General features: G+C 43.7%; 1 protein-coding gene across 5 annotated transcripts in view; it reads right to left on the bottom strand.

Annotated features, from left to right (window-relative positions):
• Positions 1-18,852, bottom strand: part of FHIT (fragile histidine triad diadenosine triphosphatase) — a 1,226,786-nt gene that overhangs the window by 1,186,250 nt on the left and 21,684 nt on the right. The window contains exon 1 of one of the 5 annotated variants that reach the window (XM_077325001.1): positions 1,974-2,110. The exons of 3 other annotated variants lie outside the window; for them this stretch is intronic. The gene's annotated coding sequence lies outside the window, so the exon portion shown is untranslated. Of the gene's footprint in view, positions 1-1,973; positions 2,111-18,852 lie in introns of those variants that run through there. One more of the 5 variants, XM_077324997.1, reaches the window with a different exon arrangement.

An 18,852-nucleotide genomic window follows, 5' to 3' on the forward strand; every position in this document is an offset into this window, starting at 1 on the left:
GCCTGCATACCTGAGCAGAATCTTTAAGGAAATGGGAACCCAGCAGAACAACTGTAACCTTTTAAGCTAAAGAGCATGCTTTCTGCGGATGATCCACTGGGGCAACTACAGAGGGAGGAAAAGAAGAACTACATTGTACCCTTGTCTTTTGAACCCCTTACTTAATCTGTGGTTGTGCTGAGGGCATGTGTGAAGATGTTTTCTTTTTGAGCCGCACCGTGTAACTTTTAATGCTGGTGGGGTTCTCTGTACCACACTAGACCCACATCGTCCCAGGTGTGCTATTTGTAAAGATGTCCCAAAGGACTGGCAAGTGCCTACGCCCTCAGTAGCACTCAAGACACTAAGCTGTTCTCATGGTAACCAGACACCGGATAGCAGGAGAAACAGAGGCAAGGCCTCAGAATGTGGAGGCAGAGAGCCCTGACCTGTCCAGTGGGCAATTCCTACAGGCAGTGGTAGCGACTGAACCAAGACAGGGAAAGGGAAGTCCCTCCAAGTGTTGGTAGAGGCAGATAGGTGGCACTTGTCAGGCAGAGACCTTGGGCAGCCATTGTGGCCTTCTAGGGCCCAATGGAATATGACCTGTAGGTCAGATTGTTCTGCCACAGAGGCTATGATGGCTTTCAGGGAAGGGAAAGAGAAACAGTGTGGGCAAGTGAGATTATCCCCCAAATTGCTGTGTTTGGCTGCTTTCATTCATCAGCCCCTCTCTTGCCTTCTTCCTTCTACAGTCCTCCTCCCACCAAAACCATAATGTGCCCCCCAGCTCTGTTTCTGATTTGTTTTTCTCCATATTCCTACATTCTGAATCCAATTGCATTACGGTTATGGGACTCTGAAGTACTGTATGTTTTTGGCACTATATGAAATAAAATAATAAATCATAATAATGAAATGTACAATCCCTTCTAGAGCCTCTTGTGGCACAGAGTGGTAAGGCAGCAGAAATGCTGTCTGAAGCTGTCTGCCCATGAGGTTGGGAGTTCGATCCCAGCAGCCGGCTCAAGGTTGACTCAGCCTTCCATCCTTCCGAGGTCGGTAAAATGAGTACCCAGCTTGCTGCTGGGGGGTAAACGGTCATGACTGGGGAAGGCACTGGCAAACCACCCCGTATTGAGTCTGCCATGAAAACGCTGGAGTGTGTCACCCCAAGGGTCAGACATGACTCGGTGCTTGCACAGGGGATACCTTTACCTTTACCTTTTATAATCCCTTCTGTTTCTCAACGTTACTTCACCTCAGGATCCGCTGTGCCAAACTCCAGGTTGGGAAGTACCTGGAGATTTAAAGGGGTGGAGCCTGGGAGGGTGTGTTTTGGGGAGGAGAGGGACTTCAATGGGGTATAATGTCATAAAATCCACCTTCATCAACAGCCATTTTCTCCATATGAACTGATCTCTATCACCTGGAGAAAAGTTGTAATTTCAGGAGATATCCAGGCACCAGCTGGAAGTTACAACAAAACTAAAAATACCAGGAAAAGGGGAGCTGTATAATCATGACTTCGAAACTATAGTAAATAATGCTTCCAAAAGTGCAAAGGAGTCATATATAAAGTATCATAAAGGCAATCGCAATAAGCAAACCATACTGTACATTTGTGTATAATATAACAATTCAAGAAGTGTAATACAAAAAATAACTCAGACAACAGTTCAACAGGTTAGTTCCAACTGAAGGATCTGGTAGTCCCCCATTTCACAAGATGGCTTCTACAGTGGGTCTAAATAATTCATGTGAAACAATGTAATAATACAAAGAATTTGCAATTTTTAACTTTAAAATAGTGATATACATAAATACTGTTCTTACCTAACAGAAATAACAATATCAACAAGTTCGTCAAGGGAATAAAAATTTACTTAGAAGAATTCTCCAAAAAGTAAATTAATTCTATAATGAAAAATAACTTGATTAGAATGATGTATGTGTTCTAAGGATTTTATAAACCAAAAAACATTAGTACTTACTCTCACATCACTGGTGCTTTTTCAAGCTGCACATAGCCTGCTCTATGATCCAGAGAAGGATCCTATAGGATATCCTTTCATATGAATGATTTTATCTTACATGTCTCCATATACAAAGGGTTATAGATAATAATCTACAAACTCTGCCAAGGGGTGAGGAGCAGACTCACTGCCTGAAAGAAGAGGCCTAACTATAGGAGGAAAAGCTTGTTTACGGACCTTAGGCAAGGTGTAAAATACTGGAGTTCTAGGGAACTGAGATATCAAAAATCTAGAGGTAGAAGAGGCCCTCCAGCACAGTGGCCATAATGAGGTATAAAGTGGGATCACCTGGAGGCTTTTCATAGACTGAGGTGTCTGCTAATTGCCTGGAAACCTCCTGCAGGTAATCTTTAGATAACTATAGAACCTCCTTTGTCAGCAGGTTTGATTACTGTGGATTATGGATTAGCCTTTCCATGACTAATGGAAGCTGTCTTGCGAAACAGGGGACTACCAGATTCTCATTTGGACTTCAGTTGGAACTAACCTGTTGAACTGTTGCCTGAATTAATTTTTGTATTAAAGCATACAGAGAATTCAAACATGGGCTCAGATTGTATGAACGCATGAAGCAGCCCAAATGCCATGCCACACTGCTGATCAATATCAGTCATGGTTTACTGCGTCTGAAGGAAAAGTTCCCCCCCCCCATACCAGCCACCTGAGATGCCAGGAATTGAACCCAGGACCTCCCAGTAGTAATCGTACCACTAAGCCAAGACCTTATCTACAACTTGGTAGGACGGAGGTGCCAAACTCATTTGTTATGAGGGCCAGATCTGACACACATGTGGCTTGGTTGGGCTAGGCCATGTTTGCCAGAAAATATAATGCCATATACCGGAGATAGAAACTTTATAAAGGACAGCATTGAGTAAGATCAAGTTGGTGAATCCTCACTACAAGACCCCGTAGGCTGGGGACGTGGGGGTGCAGACAGAGTTCAAGCCAGAGATTGTTGGCAAGCCACATCACCGCCATGCAGTGGCCACTGCCCCAGGCCAAAGGTCACAGGATCATCTGATGGGGGACTGGACACTGCGTGCACAAGGCTGTGTACGTGACAGAGGCCCCAGGTCACCCATAATCAGAGACTGCTCGCACAGGAAAATCCAGCTGCAAATGCACATTGAAAGTGCATTATTCAGCATGTGAACTTGAGCCGGCTGCTGGGATCAAACTCCCAGCCTCATGGGCAGAGCTTTCAGACTGCATGTCTGCTGCCTTACCACTCTGCACCACAGGGCCAACTTACTTAGCGTTCAAGATACAACTAGACTGGGCTAACCTGGGCCTTCCAGGTCGAGGCACTTTTACCATTACTGGTCAACAAATATTAAATGCAAGCAAAAAAGTCTTGCTTACTTTGTTTTAAAATGTGTCTGGGGGGGAATTCTTAACTTTTCTTGCACATGCATGGAGATTTTACGTTTATAAGAGAAGGTACAACAATCCGGCAACCTCTGGGCAAAACAACCAAACTTTCCACTTGTGAGCAGCTCCCTTCGTGTTTCACGGCAGTAAAGACTGCATTCATAAATCTCTGCAGAATCAGACCCCCTTAATTGAACTGATTGTGCAAACTTAAGGACCAATGAGGTAGGCAAATATTGATGCTGCCATATTTAATTTAAGAGGGAAATAAGAGTTAACCAGTTTATTGTTGTAAACAAAGGCATTTGGTTAAATGAAAGTTCCATCAAAGCTTAATAGCCAAATTCAAGTGAACATAAAGTAAAGGCTTATGTACTTTCTGCGGTTTCTATAATGGCTAATCTAATAACTCTAAATGGAGTGTTATTGTTTATTCCATTGCCTCCATACCATAAATTAGATAAAGCAATCTGACAGTTATGGTACTTTGGAGTTTTATCCTACTAAGTGATTTTAAAGGGGTCCCAAACTCTTAACGAAGTCATGACTTGAATGACTACAACTACTACCATCCTTTTTTTTTCAGCTTGGAAAAAAGATGCATTTCTTTTTTAAAATGAACCATTTAAATGCAGCCTGTTACAACAGCAGAGCAGCCTTACATGTCACACACATTCACACATGCTAACAAAGCCCTTGCAGCCATTTTTCAGAAAGAAAGAGGGACAATTTGGAACGGATGCAGTAAAAGGAGGGGGTTAACTCTTTCCATACTGGCTAATTTTTGTACTCTAAATCTTCACTCTAGAGCCAGTTATCTTGGCCCTGTTTTCCCATGGAGTCCCAACCACATGCACCCATCTGATATATTGTACAGAGGTCAGAGAAACTGTCAGACCTTCTGTGACATCGAGACATCTAGGCCAACTGGCTGGAATTGGGAGCCTTGAATTGGGTTCCGTCCCACCTCTTTCATGATATTAATCTTCAGCAATTCACTTTTTCAGAGAAAACTTTTAATGTTAAGAGTATTTATGTAATTTCACCTTTGAAGCCACAATGAGGACTGCTCTTAACTTGTTGAAGAAAGACTGCATGTATAGACTGCCATGGCTCATTTTTAAGCAGGCCAAGTCAACAGGAGTGACTGCTAATATAGCATCTGCAAATTGCAAGTGCTGTTCCTAATTTAAGTGCTGTTCCACTAGTTCCTAACTTAAGGGTACCCTTAGCACTAGGACTGCCCCATCACATCCTGATAATGCTGTGCTGGGTTTCCCAACTCTACATGCATCTCCTGCTTGTTGCATGAACAGCTCGTCATGCTTTCAGCCACAATGTTCCTCAAAACAGACAGTAGTGAGATGAACCTTTTATAGCTTGCCTCTGCTGATACTAGCTCCAGCATGCAGTTCCATGCTGGGCTTAGCAGAGACTCCTCAAACAGTAACAGAGGGAGAGACCAGCAACACAACACCATTAGTACAACCTTGTCCAGAAAGGGTACTAGTCACAAACTGAGATTGCAAAACTTTATCTCCAGATTCCCCTAAATTTGGCTTTCAATCTATAGTGAGATTAAGAGAGCCTCTTGTGGCGCAGAGTGGTAAGGCAGCAGACGTTCAGCCTGAAGCTCTGCCCATGAGGCTGGGAGTTCTATCCAAGCAGCCGGCTCAAGGTTGACTCAGCCTTCCATCCTTTCGGTAAACAGGGGGGAAAACAGTAATGACTGTGGAAGGCACTGGCAAACCACCCCGTTTTGAATCTGCCATGAAAACGCTAGAGGGTATCACCCCAAGGGTCAGACATGACCCGGTGCTTGCACAGGGGATACCTTTAACTTTAAGAGATTAAGACATCCAGGGATTCCGGTTAAAATCCCAGAAATCTCTTTTTTATTTTTTGTAAATATCCCTTGGACTTGCAGGGTAGTTTCCTCATCCCCTTCTTTGGTCTTCTTTTCTCTATGAATTTTTCTTCTTCCACTGTGCTTTGCACTGCTTCCTCCACCCACCAGATCTGACTGCTTTTCAAGCAAATCAGGCATCTTCAAGCATAGGCAGACCAGAATCTAGACAGATAGACATTAAGCTCTAGTGAAGATATTAATGCCACAATCACACAGGCAAGACTGAGGCTATTCATGGAAGTAAGTGCATACATCTGGGGTCCCCTACCATATTGAGCCTGTGAGCACCTTTGGAATTCTGGCATAACATGGTGAGCATAGCCCAAAATGGCTGCCATAGTGCCCATGGACCGCCTCGTTGGAAATCATTGAAGCCAGAATCCTACAGCTTTAGTCCAGCATCCTGCAAAACCTCATGACAAAGCTTGATCATCACAAGCCTCCTGAGTGGAAGAGAGTTCCTGAGCAGCCAATCAGACACTCTATCACCAGATCTGAGGCTCTGGACTCTTACCCTTCAGGGGCTCTCAGGGTGCCCCCATGGGATTCCTGGCAAAGTTGTTCATTGACGGGCTCCTTTGTGGCCTATATGTTCAACTCCTGTTTGATGTCACAGCCTCAGCAGAAGGTCTATCTGAGTCCTGGGTGTCTGAGAACACAAGAACTGTAGAGTCTTTTGGGATCTTGAGCTGTACAGGATTAGTCACCATGACCTCCTCATCTTCAGAAAAAGACTCATCAAGCCCACCCCTGACACCAGGCCCCAGGTAATGGTCAACTGTTGGCAGACAGAGCCACATCTTGCATATTGGCCAACTCTTCTATTACTAGATTTTAATTCTGCCTCCTTACCCCATCTGGATTTCACCCCCCATTTCCTCCATTAAGCAGCTCCCACTCACTGGCAATCTTTAAGTGGCAGCTGAACAGAAATTTAACATGGATACTTCCAACACTATGATTTCTTGGTTAAACAAAGTTAGTGATGCTTTGTCTATCAATCTCCATCCAAATATTGGACTACCAAATACTGCATCCAAATATTGGACTATCAGGCCCACTTCTAGTTTCACCTTCATTACGAATAGGAGCGTGATTTCAACACTGTGCAGATGTAAGCTGGAATTCTAGGATGGAAACATATAAAAAAGGCAAAGCTGTCAGGAATCAGCAAGTGATCTCTAATGCAGAACACAGATTTTGAAAACGGCAGAGAGAGATATTAATTTACCTACTGGATTGCTGGTTACAGATCAGCAAACTCATTTTGTTGCTAGGAAAGTAGGGTGAACAGTTTGAATGGGGCTATCCAAACAACTAGTTTGGGACTCTCCAGGGTCCTTGTTTCAAATATGTGGCTCTCATTCACCAAATATGGTAAAGTCAGCATCCTTGGCCTATGTTCAACTATGTGAGACACTAAACAAGAACAAGATGAAAGGTGACAGCATTTCATCTCTCGGCTCAGGCAGTATAAAAATAATCAAGGTCCTTCTCCTTCAATGAGCTTCCCAGACAGTTCTGCACCTTTATTTTAACCTTACCAACCGCTGGGTTTATGGAACAGGACTTGAACTTGCTCCCCTGAAACCAAGGTCCCCTACCCACCTATTATTTTATTTTCTCATACCTATCCTCACCCCACCCCCTAGGCATGCACTAGGAAGTGAGAGGGGAAGAGGAAGTGAGAGGGGAAGAGGAAAGAGAAGGACGCCCCCTGCACAATTCATTCATAAAAAGAACCTGCGAACCATTCTGTATGACAGCTGAGCGCCGTGCGCTAAAGCAACTCGTTTCGCCTGTCAGCATCTGAGAACCTACAGCAATGAGACACGGTTGCGATGACACCATCACTGCAGAACTGGGTCAGACTTACGGTCACTTTAAAGCAGAATGTCAACCGTTCCTTTCTACTCCAGTAATTTGATTCAGTGGCACTTGAAAAACTGTTAGAAACTATTAGCTTCGTATCTAGGTTCAAAATCAAACTGTGACAAGTGTTAGAAGAAGCTTCCTGCGAGCCCGCGGATTGCAGGGATGGAATGCTAACATGACTGGCAGGCTCCATAGGTTTCCTCCAATGATATCAAGCACTTTTCATCGCAAACATTTCCCCGGTGGCTCATGACGTTAGACACCTTCCTTACTTCTGCCATCACAAGAGTTCTCCTCTAGTCGCGCTGGGAAGTAGAACTCCACAAACAGTAACAAATTCTCGTGACAAGTAAGACATGCCCTTCCAAATTCGGATTTACTCCTAGTCATCTGAATGTTCTAATCTGTTCTGCAATGATAGTTGTTGTTAGGTGTGAAGACGTGTCTGACCCATCGCGACCCCATGGACAATGATCCTCCAGGCCTTCCTGTCCTCTACCATTCCCCGGAGTCCAATGATAGTAGAGATTTCCAACTAGGGTTGTGCGCGGCGGCATCCGAAGCGGCCGTTCCGTGCCGACACAGCCAGCACGATGCCACAGGGAGGGGGAGATGCAGGCGCCGGCGCACCAGTCGGCACACCTGCATGTGTGCGCTGGGTTGTGCGCTGGCGCCCGCGCCTCCTCCTCCACAGTGCAGCACTGGCTGCGTCGGCCTGGAACGGCCCCTTCGGACGCGCTGCTCACAACCCTATTTCCAACCTATGGTTATTTCATATAGGAGTATAATTTTTAACAACATACCAATGGCATAAAAGGACATCTGACTATATGCTGTAAAATGGATAAGTGAGGGACACTGATTGATAAGATTTGCTTGAGAAAAATATTTCACTCCAGCTGTGCAAGTTAATCTTGCAGGTGTTTGTTTCCATTACTTTTGGATGGGAGCAAGCTCTTGTACTGCATGCATTTGCATTGTGCATTGCTCACAGCGTGAGTTAACAGATGATCCGTGTGACTTTGAAAATATTATATCAAAAATCCACAATATTCTTTCAGCAGTGAAAATTTGTGGCAGTTTATATATTTATTCATTCATTCAGCTTATACGCTGCCCCTCACTTTATGTCTCTGCCCACGTGCCTAGAAACACACAATCCCCCTGTTCAGACATCTTGTGAAACAATGATCTGTTTCCCAAGTCAACAAGTCAGGATTAAGCCACAAGGTCTATGTTGGAAAACCATAAGTAAAACTAACTGTGCTTAATAGGACAACTCCAGGGGCTTTTCTGCATGTGATAAATATAGTGAAATGCTTCCCTAATGTAGTAGTAGTAGTAGTAGTAGTAGCAGCAGCAGCAGCAGCAGCAGCAGCAGAAGAAGAAGAAGAAGAAGAAGAAGAAGAAAAGTTGGTTCTTATATTCCGCTTTTCTCTACCCGAAGGAGGCTCAAAGTGGCTTACAGGTGCCTTCCCTTTCCTCTCTCCTCTATGAGGTGGGTGAGGCTGAGAGAGCCCTGATATCACTGCTCGGTCAGAACAGCTCTATCAGTGCCTAGGCAGTAACTGGCTGGCTACATCCTCCATTTTAAAACGCAAGTTGGGGAATCGCAAAAAGTGGATTCCCCAACCTATTTAACGCTAGATAAGGGAGATCAACCATCAGGCAACCAGCAGAGGGAAGCTACGGAGGCTCAAACAGGTTAGAGTCCTGTGTATCATCCCACACTCGCACCCACCCCCCCTCTCTGGGGAACAGGAATTTCTTTTTTTTAATGGCCAACTTCCTGGAGCAACAAATAGGTGGACACACATATAGACCATGCCAGAAATTTAAAAAAAAAGTTTTTCTGTGTTGTGCCACAAAGCATGCCTTTGAAAGTTTTCTCCCCCCCCCCCCAATCAAAGGACTCATGAATCACAAAGGGCCCAATCTGGCCGATTTGGCTTCGGCGCCCATTAAAGTCAATGTGGCCATTGCCTATAATGGGAATTTCAGCTTTTCCGCCATTCCCAGGGCCTGGGGGGGTATGGGTTTAAGTAACAGCCTCTGGGAGGCTCTTCCCTGACTCCCCTCCAAATTTCAGAATGATTGGTCCAAGGGATCCACTTCTAGGTGCTCCCATCCCTCCACTATATCCAATGGAGAGTCCGTCTCATAGGACTGTTTCTTACTTCTTGGGATTCCATCCTAGGATGTTTTTTACACACAAAATCAGAATCATGCCTTGCATAATGTAATGTTTTTATTACCCGAAAAATATTCCCTGACATTATGAGAGCCATATGGACATTAATATCTGATTTGGATACTGATCTTGCATGGTGAGGCTTGGAGGCTGGTTTGTGCTTCTTCCGATAGTGTTCAGGAGCTGTCATTTGTGTAAACAGCATGAGGCAGTATTGGTTGGCCTGTGGCTATTGGTGACATGGCATGTCTCATTTCCGAATTGAAATTCCAGCATGATGTTGCTAAGAGAAGCCAGGGTAGGATGACACTTTCCTTCATTAGAGTGAACAGACTCAGATGTGTTACATGAGTTGTATTCTGTGAATGGCATTTCGAAACTCTCCTTCCTCCTGTTCCAGACTTTGGTTGAGAAACTGCTGGATGCTGAATCTTCCCACCCTGAGGTACCTTTTTACCAAGGTGCACTAAAGATGACCAACTACCCTCATTCCTTCTACTCCTCTAGAATGTTATTTTTATTTATTTGTTTGTTTGTTTATTTATTTATTATATTTATATGCCGCTCTCCCCAAGGGCTCAGGGCGGTTTACAGAAAACAAGAAAAGATAAATTAACATATGGTAACAGGTAACAGTAACAGTAATAACAATATAACAATAATAACTTCACAAGATCATAACAATAACATTATAAAATAGAAATTGCGAGAGCCTCAGCTCAACTCTTACTGGGACCCAGTGGGTTAAACCAATTAGTGTTGGTCGTAGGGGGGAGCTTTTATTTGTCTGTGTTAGCCAGATGCTTCATCCAGATGTTTTCAGAAGACATTTTTTTACACTTCATATCAGTCCTCCTTTGTTTATCAACTAGGGGCCAGTATGCTACAGAGCTACTTGGTATATTACCTTTTAAAACATGAAGATGTTTTACTGATAAGTAAGGGTGTGGCAGATGCCTTCTACACACCCTTCTCAGAAACTTGGGACAGGCTACAGCTTTCGTGTGAATATACAGGCAATTGACCCATGAGGTCCCTTCCAACCTATTATTCTATGATTATTCTATGATTCTATGATTCTAAGGTTTGTACCCATGTAATGTCTGAAATGATGTGAAGAGAAGGTTGGATCTGTTGTTTAGAGAACAAGCATCATGCTTCAGCATAGCTGAAATGTATACTATGTTCCTTGGCAAGTCACAGTTGTTCAGTGGAATTTATCACACTGTGATGATTTAAAAAAGGATAATTCCATCTATACTGCCCTGATCTCCTTGGCGGGAAAATGGGATACAACCACAATAATGTGCATGTGATATGGCAAATGTTAGCCAGGCTAGGAAAATAGAGTTTTGGTCCATGGCTTCCAAGAGGGCCATTCCAGTCTTGCTTCCTATTTTTAGGAAGCCTACAATTATCATTACTCATCTGAAGAAACCGAGGGATTAATGGAACAGTATTGTGGCTAAATGCAGGTTTATTAATCTGGATGTAACACTTGTCATGCAGTGGAGGACCCAACAGATGCTTTGGAAAGACAAGATTTTAAACTCTGTAATTAATATTTGTTGTGAGCAGCCACAAGCTGGCTGTGACAAAAGCGGTGGCATATTAAACAAACAAACAAATAACAATAGTGAAGGTAGCCTATGACCTAGAAATGGGGATGACAAATGACAGCAGAAACAATGCAATGTATCAGTATCCAACAAAAATCATGATCCAAGCAAAGGGGATTGCAAGCCCAGCATAAGTTCAGTGTGAAGAATTCCAGCAGAACCCAATGACACTGTAGCAATTCAAGGAAAAGAAAACTAAGTCAAACCAGAGAACCTCTGCAGTATGAACTGAACATTTTTGAGCCCAGAACAACCAGTTCTAAGTAAACAAAATTCACAGCAAAACCCAGTGCCACTGTGCCACTGAAAGCTTAAAAGGACTGATCTAAAAACGGTGCAATTAAAGGGAGTGTAGAAGCCAGCCTGATAAAAAAAAAAAGCTGAGCCAGTGGAGAGCAGTCAACCCACCAGCTCATTTTGGGCTCTCCCATTTAAAGGGAGTACACAAGATTGCTCCCCACCAGCTTGGCTGTTTTCCAGGCTTGTACATACCTTGTTTAAAGGGACTGTAGAACAAAGCTTGAAAAACTCAATAAACAGCTGATCGGTAGGAGCAATCTGTTTTGTTTCTGCTTTTCCCAATCTTTTTCCCCCCTCTTTGGTCTATTAGCAAAAAAAAAACCCAAAAAAAAACAGGATAAAAAAATCCCAGATTCGAATACTTTACTGGTATTGGGATATTTTGAAGGAGTACAAGAGATTCAAACTGAAAAATATTGAGAAAAGATTGCATACCCCTACCACTGGCATTGCAAGCTTAAAAAAACTAATATCAAAGCAGAAAGTCACAAATGCAAGTGGGGGTTTGGGGGTACGGGGGTTTGCAAGCTCTGTGCATTAAAGGAACACTGAAATGGGGGGACCCTCTTGAAACTGGCATTACTAGTTTGAAACTGACGAGAGTGTTTTCAAGCGTAGGGAATTATACCCCCTGTGTTACTTTGAAGTTCGGTGAACATTTTATCTGAGTGGAGACAGTCTATTTCAAAATCTATCCATTCATGAACTGGCATAAACCTCCTCTAACTACTTGAAAGTTAGTCTAAAGCTCATGCCGGTTGACCTGCTAGAAGCTCTAGCTCATGAACCGTGAGCTGGACGAAATTTGTCATGCACTTTAGTTCATGAATGGGCTAGTGCCCATCCCTATCCCTAAGGCATTTATACTTTTACATTTCATAAATATACCAAGCACTACAAGTTCAAGCTTCAGGAAACTAAGAATTGCATATAAAATTTCTCTAGATTTCCATTTCCCCCAAGAAAAAACAGGTGTTTTGTCTATGGTTTCAAAATTTCCAGAACCTCCAATATGGCTGTACTGTGAAACCGTGATTTATTTTAACTATGGCTACTTCGTGAAATCAGGATTAGGCTCCCACAGTATCACTCAAATCTTATCACAGAGTATCACTTTGCCTCAGCAAGTGCTGGTTTCCTAATTCCTTCACTCTGGCCAGGTATCTCTTCTGCTGGAGAATATACTTGTCAGGAAACAAGTCATACCAAGGTATATCAGAGTACATCAGGGAATAATCCAAGATGGAGGCATTCAGACATCATATGAAACCCTAGAACACTAACTGTTGTCACTAAACCATACTGAATTCACAGACCCTACCCAACCATCATTAGAGGACTAGTTCATGTTTGGATGTATCACAACAGCCACAGTTCAATTAAACCCTGGTTTCATGTTATGTCCTAAATGGGAAGTAACAACGGTAAATTCTGTTGCCACCTGAATGAAATGGAATCTAAATTCAATGTGCTACCTAAAAACTTACTACAGTTAGGCACACCTGCTTTTGAGGCTATATTAGTGCAAACTACTGATCAAAAGGCTGATTTAACAGAAATAATCGCAAACAAAAATTTTTAGCAGAAGACTGCAGGGTTATTGCATCACTGAAAGTACTAAACGTAATTTGCCAGAGTCACAAATAGAAATATGGACTTGTGAAGAATAGTCTTTATACATATTACAGCAGGGGTAGTCAACCTGTGGTCCTCCAAATGTCCATGGACTACAATTCCCCATGGGGGATTGTAGTCCATGAACATCTGGAGGACCACAGGTTGACTACCCCTGTATTACAGGGTCTTGCAGGCAACATATGTTTTTCTCCCCTTTCCATTTGCATAACTGAGCAAGTTTATCAGATTACAGAAACCAGCCCAATTAGCTTCTTGTCCATTACATAATCCTTCAATATTTAACTGGTGTTTACTTGCTCTGATTTTTAAATATTTTTTTTCTTTGAGCTCACGCATAAATATTCATTGGCATTCTAATGTTGGAGTAATGAGAACTTGAAGCATTTATTCAAAGTCATTTATATACCATGCTATGGTTGTTATGTTTTGGATCTGATTCTAACAGTAGATGCATTGTCAAACAAGCAACGGGTGCCTGACTATGGCACAGAGGTCTCCATCATATTGGCTGTAGCTCCAGCAATACATGCCACTGAATATTTAACATTAATTAAAAATACAAAATTAAAGTACAGCAGGTATGACCTTTTCCCGCAATTGCACTTTTCATATTTTTAATGACATTACTGTCAAACAAAGTTAATATGTTTGTATTTTGTAGAAAATGGCCAAACTGGAAGTTGGACTCTATGACATCACACTCCATTGAAGTCTATACCCTCCCCAAACCCCACCTTTGTCAGACTCCACCCCCAAAACCTCCAGGTATTTCAGAGCTGACAATCCTACCACTTCAGGCTGGTTAGGAACAGGCCTTGTTTGGTGATTATGACCCAAGGCCATTTTCCCACTAAACAGGTTCACTTCTAATTGCAGGGTCCAGCTGTGGAACTGCCAGGACTGGCAGCTTTTGATGGAAAAATAGTAGGTGGAACAAAGCTAGGCATCCATTCTTCCACCATTCTTTAGCTCTGTAAGATTCTGCATTCACCCAAGTAAATAGAACATGCATTTACTCAAAACTGACATCAGCAAAGAAAAGAGAGTGAGGCCCACCAATGACCTTCACAGCAGCATGATTAGATCTGCCCTGCATAGAGCCATAAGTGAAGCTGACTTGGGATTTGATCTACAGTCAGGTATTCTGGAACCAAACACAAAACATGGAGTGGATTTCTGAATATTGCACATCTAAACCCCTGAATTAAAAACAAAGCACAGAATTTGAACCACTGCCACCACCCATGTTGGACTTGCACCAATTCTCCCCATTCTGAGTCATAGACATCTTTTTCTACTATAAATAAAGTTACAAAAGCTAAACAATTTTTTTAAAGATCAAAACTCAGATTCCCTATAACAATAACTACACACCATTCAAGAAATTTATTATAATCACTGAAATAATTTTGTCCCTGGGATTTTTTCCCTCCATAGCTGGATCTAGGGCAGAGAAAATATATTTAGATCCACTCACTATGCTCAGTGACAGAAAAATTGAAAAATACATTAACGTGAATCTGAAACAGCATTACAATTTGTCTTAAAGACTTTTCCGTTGTGAAACTTGCTTTTACCTTTTAAAAAAAGCAAAATCAATGCAAATAGCATTAGAGAGCAACAGAAAAGATAACAAAATATCAATGCAGCATAGGAGGCTTATGCAACAGAATGGTCATTTTCCTGGTACAACGATGCTAAGAGTCTATCTGACCACAACTTCTCATCTGCTGATGAAACCTCTCCAGAAATATGTATTTAAATAGAATCCCAGTTTCTTGCCAAGTGTTGGTTGCATGCTTGAAAACTCTTGTAATTAGCCATGCTTCAGTGAGTCATACTTGTAGGCTTTTGTGGCTTTATTATCCCTCCTGAATTTTAATGAACATGACTGGTACAAATTCTAAAAGATCTTTTGTATACCTTGGCCCATTACGCGCACACATCTTACTGCAGATTTTCAGAGCAGTAAGCCTTTAATCTTGACTTTCGATTCTGCACCCACTTTATGCACTATTTTATTTCCTCCATTGTACTTATTTTGCAGCTACAATTTTTAAAAAGCACTTGTATGGAATGTCACTAGTGATGTGTTAAGGGTGGCATCCAAATATTTTTTTAATTATGTAATTGCCCTATTGCAGCTGCGCAGTAATGTCCAGCTAGCACCTTCCATTCAAATTCTTGTAGCTCAGGTCTTACGTACACATGTTGGTGTTAGTTCATTGGATGAAAAGGAACATAAAGGAACGCAGGAAAAGGAGGGGAAATTGATGCTAGCTAGATTCATGCCACAGAAAGTTAAAGATATGCCCATTGAAAGTGAGGCAAAACATCTATGCATAATAGGCCTGCAGATGTCCAGGAGTCCCCAGACCCTTGGTAGGGAATCCCTGCCCTACCCAATTGCCCCCCCCCCGGAAATATTACCCCAATAGGAGATAAGAGATGGCCCTCAGCCAGGATTGGCCCACCCTGGTAGTTTAGCCCCAATCAGGAGAGAGCCATCAGCCAGGATTAAGGATCAGCTCTCGCCTTCCAATTTTCTGCCTGTTTCAGACATTTGCTGAGTGGAACAGGAAGCAGCCTCAGAGCATGCCGTGCTGCCAGTAAGTTGTCCTGGTCTCCTGGCTTTTTTCAAGTCAGAGGATAATGGGGAGGGTGCTGCTCCTGGGGCAGCTTCTGTGTGCCTTCTGGAGAGGGAGGGGTGCTGTGGAAGGCCCAGAAATATCCTCTTGCTGGCAATCTGAGACCTAGGGTGGCCAGGAAAAGCCTATACCCTGGGAATGTCATAGCCCTCAGCTAGGAATGGCCCACTCTGGTAGTTTAGCTCCAATCAGGAGGAAGCTCTCAGCCAGGAAAACCTAATAAAGATTCAACTCTCTGCCTCCAACTTCCTGCCAGTTTCAGAAGTTTGCCGGGTAGAAGAGGAGTTGCCCTGGCGTCCTGGCCTCTTTCAACTTCAAAGGACATGGGGGGGGGGATTATGCTGCCTCCTGGCGCAGTCTCTGTGTGCCTTCTGAAGAACGGCCCCTTGCTGGCCCTTTAGGACCCAGGACGCCTAAGAAAAGCCTCTGCATTTGGAATGTTTACTCATGAGTAAGTGTTGTAAGGTATGCAATTTGCAGTCTGAAAGGGAGGATTGCTTTGGGGGTAAAAGAGCTCTGAGAGAAACTGTTCAGTGAATAACCTAAGGTCACCCCCATGGTTTTCAGAAAAATCTGAAAATTTTGTAAAAAGTATATTAGAGGGTTTCAGTCTGCCCAAGAACAGAAGTGGATTTATATCGCCTGCTTCTTTTGGTGGACCTGGTGAAGCTGGCCAGGAGCTTCAATGATGATGATTGATAATGGGGCAAGAAGACTTATCCGACCAAGCTGGGACAGGTCCTAGTGTTCACAAGTCCCTAGCTCCACATACAGAGTTCCTGGCCTCCCAGCCTTCACCACCAGTCCCAGGGTTGCTCCCAGCCTCCAGCTTTGCAGTGGGGGTAGATGCTGTTGTTGCCATCACCACTGAGCCCTCAAAGCTAGGGTTGGAGAGGTGTTGCTGTCCTGGTAAAGTAGCCAGACAACTGGGGCAGCCACCTCCAAAGCCGCAGAGTGGACAGATTGGGGACTGAGTGTGGGAGTCAACACACACCCTTGTGGGTTCCCACTTGTTCCACTTAATAAGGATTATGGTATTAGCCTTCCTTTCCTTAACTCCACAAACTAGGTTTCACTGTGACCTTTAAGAGCATCTGAGATGTATACATATGCAAAAATAAATAAAATAAACTCTTAAGAAAATTCACCGAGCACACCTGACCTTTGAAAATAGCACAGATAATTTTAATCAGATCTGTATAGTATTAACCTCCCCCCTGACCTTTGTCTAGCTTTTATAAACATCAAAAGGAAAAGCGAGACATTACGGGGGGCAGGGGTACATCATTCTTAAACATTTTAATAGACTATTCGGATAATGCCTGAAGTGAGCCTTCATACACAATACAAAGGGTATGAAGAGGGGCATGATAAAATGCTCTGTTGCCAAGTTAGCAGCCACTGACTACTATTAGAAACTAATACACCATTAGCGTCACACTGGAGTACATATGTTTGTGTACCCACGTGACTAAACTCCACAGCAATCACCATATTCTGTTCCTTCAGGAGCAGTGGCAGATCTTATCCAATGCTCTTGTACTCTAGAACAGTGGTCCCCAACCTGCACCGGGCCGCGGCGGCCATGGCGCCGGGCCGCAGCTCCCTCTCCCCGCCCCCCCAGCAGTAAAAAACTTCCCAGGCCGCAAGCTTGCGGCCCGGGAAGCTTCTTACTGCAGGAGGGTGGGGAACGGGAATCAGGGCCGGGCCGCGCATCGTGCAGGCGCGGCCCTAAGCACGGGGGCGGCCCGATGCGCGGGCGTGGGCCAATGTGCGTGTGCGGCCCGATGCGCGGGCGCAGGCCGATGCATGGGTGTGGCCCGCACGGGCGCGGCCCGATGCCCTGCCGGTCCCCAGCCTCAGAAAGGTTGCGGACCACTGCTCTAGAACCACCTCATCTAATTCTCAGCTTCGTATGCAAACGACTAAGAAGATCAACGACCTCCTGCCATAATTCTGGCAGAAACATAAGGGGAAGCACAAAAGTTCTCAGCCTGGGTGTGTCTTCTAACAACGGCTTGGTTGAGTGCACTTCAGCAGCCCCAATACCAGATTGGCAAAATGAGCCTTATCCCTTGAAGCAAACCTTTCAGGTGGATTTCATTAAGCATACAGTATCAATATGAAAATCTGTTCAAATCTCCAACCCCCAAATAACCTGCTTAAGTTGGGCAGATATATTTCTCTCCTCACATCCTCCCGTTGAAGGCATGACAGGAGGACTGTGGGTTTTCTCTTCCCTTTCCATGTACTGTTGTGAATAAAAAGGATTCTGAGAAAGGCTTTAACTGGTGCTAGCAATTAAATTATATTACTTGTTCACCCAAAGAGTAATTAACACATGGAATTCGCTACCACAGGAACTGGTGGAGGATACAAACATAGACTGCTTCAAGAGCAGTTGGGAGAAACATATGGAGCAGAGGTCTGTCCGTGGCTACTAGCCCCAAGGTATAGATGTAACACTATGTCTGGCATGGTGATGTTCTGTATTCTTGATGCTGGGGAGGCCACAGTTGGAAGGCTTCTGGAGTTCTGGCCCCACTGATGGACCTTCTGATGGCACCTGGGGTTTGGCCACTGTGTGACATAGAGCAGGGTTAGTCAACCTGTGGTCCTCCAGATGTTCATGGACTACAATTCCCATGAGCCCCTGCCAGCATTTGCTGGCAGGGACTCATGGGAATTGTAGTCAATGAACATCTGGAGGACCACAGGTTGACTACCCCTGACATAGAGTATTGGATTGGCCACTGGCCTGATCCAACATGGATCCAGTCATAACATATGGCCAGGCAAAACAGTGCCTAATCCATTCAAAAACACACAGCTACTGCTAACCATACAAGCATCTGGCCCACAGGGGCAAAGTTGCAGTAGTACACCCTTCTCAGAGACTTTGCACCCAACATCTGCTGTCTTGCTACACTAAGGTGACCAGATTTTAACATTGGTAAAGCGGGACACCATTGACCGGGGGAAGGGGGGGGGTTCTTGATTAAAAATTTGGTCTATATGGAGCAACAAGAAGTTTCATAGAACGCAAAAATATTATTGTAATATATATATCTTTACTTGCAACATAAGTACAATTGGCCAGGTGCCCCCAGATGTCCCTCCAAAAGTGGAACAATCTGGTCACCTTAGGCTACACACACATAGAAAAGACTTTTGCTGTTCCAGATAGGCCACAGCACAGAAATTTCACACAACCATTTTGTTTCCAAGAAAAGCAAAACAAAGTCATTATCGAGCGAAAAAAAAGAAGATAAGCAATTAATTT

Source organism: Paroedura picta, chromosome 3, assembly GCF_049243985.1.
Source record: "Paroedura picta isolate Pp20150507F chromosome 3, Ppicta_v3.0, whole genome shotgun sequence".
Classification (NCBI taxonomy): Eukaryota; Metazoa; Chordata; class Lepidosauria; order Squamata; family Gekkonidae; genus Paroedura; species Paroedura picta.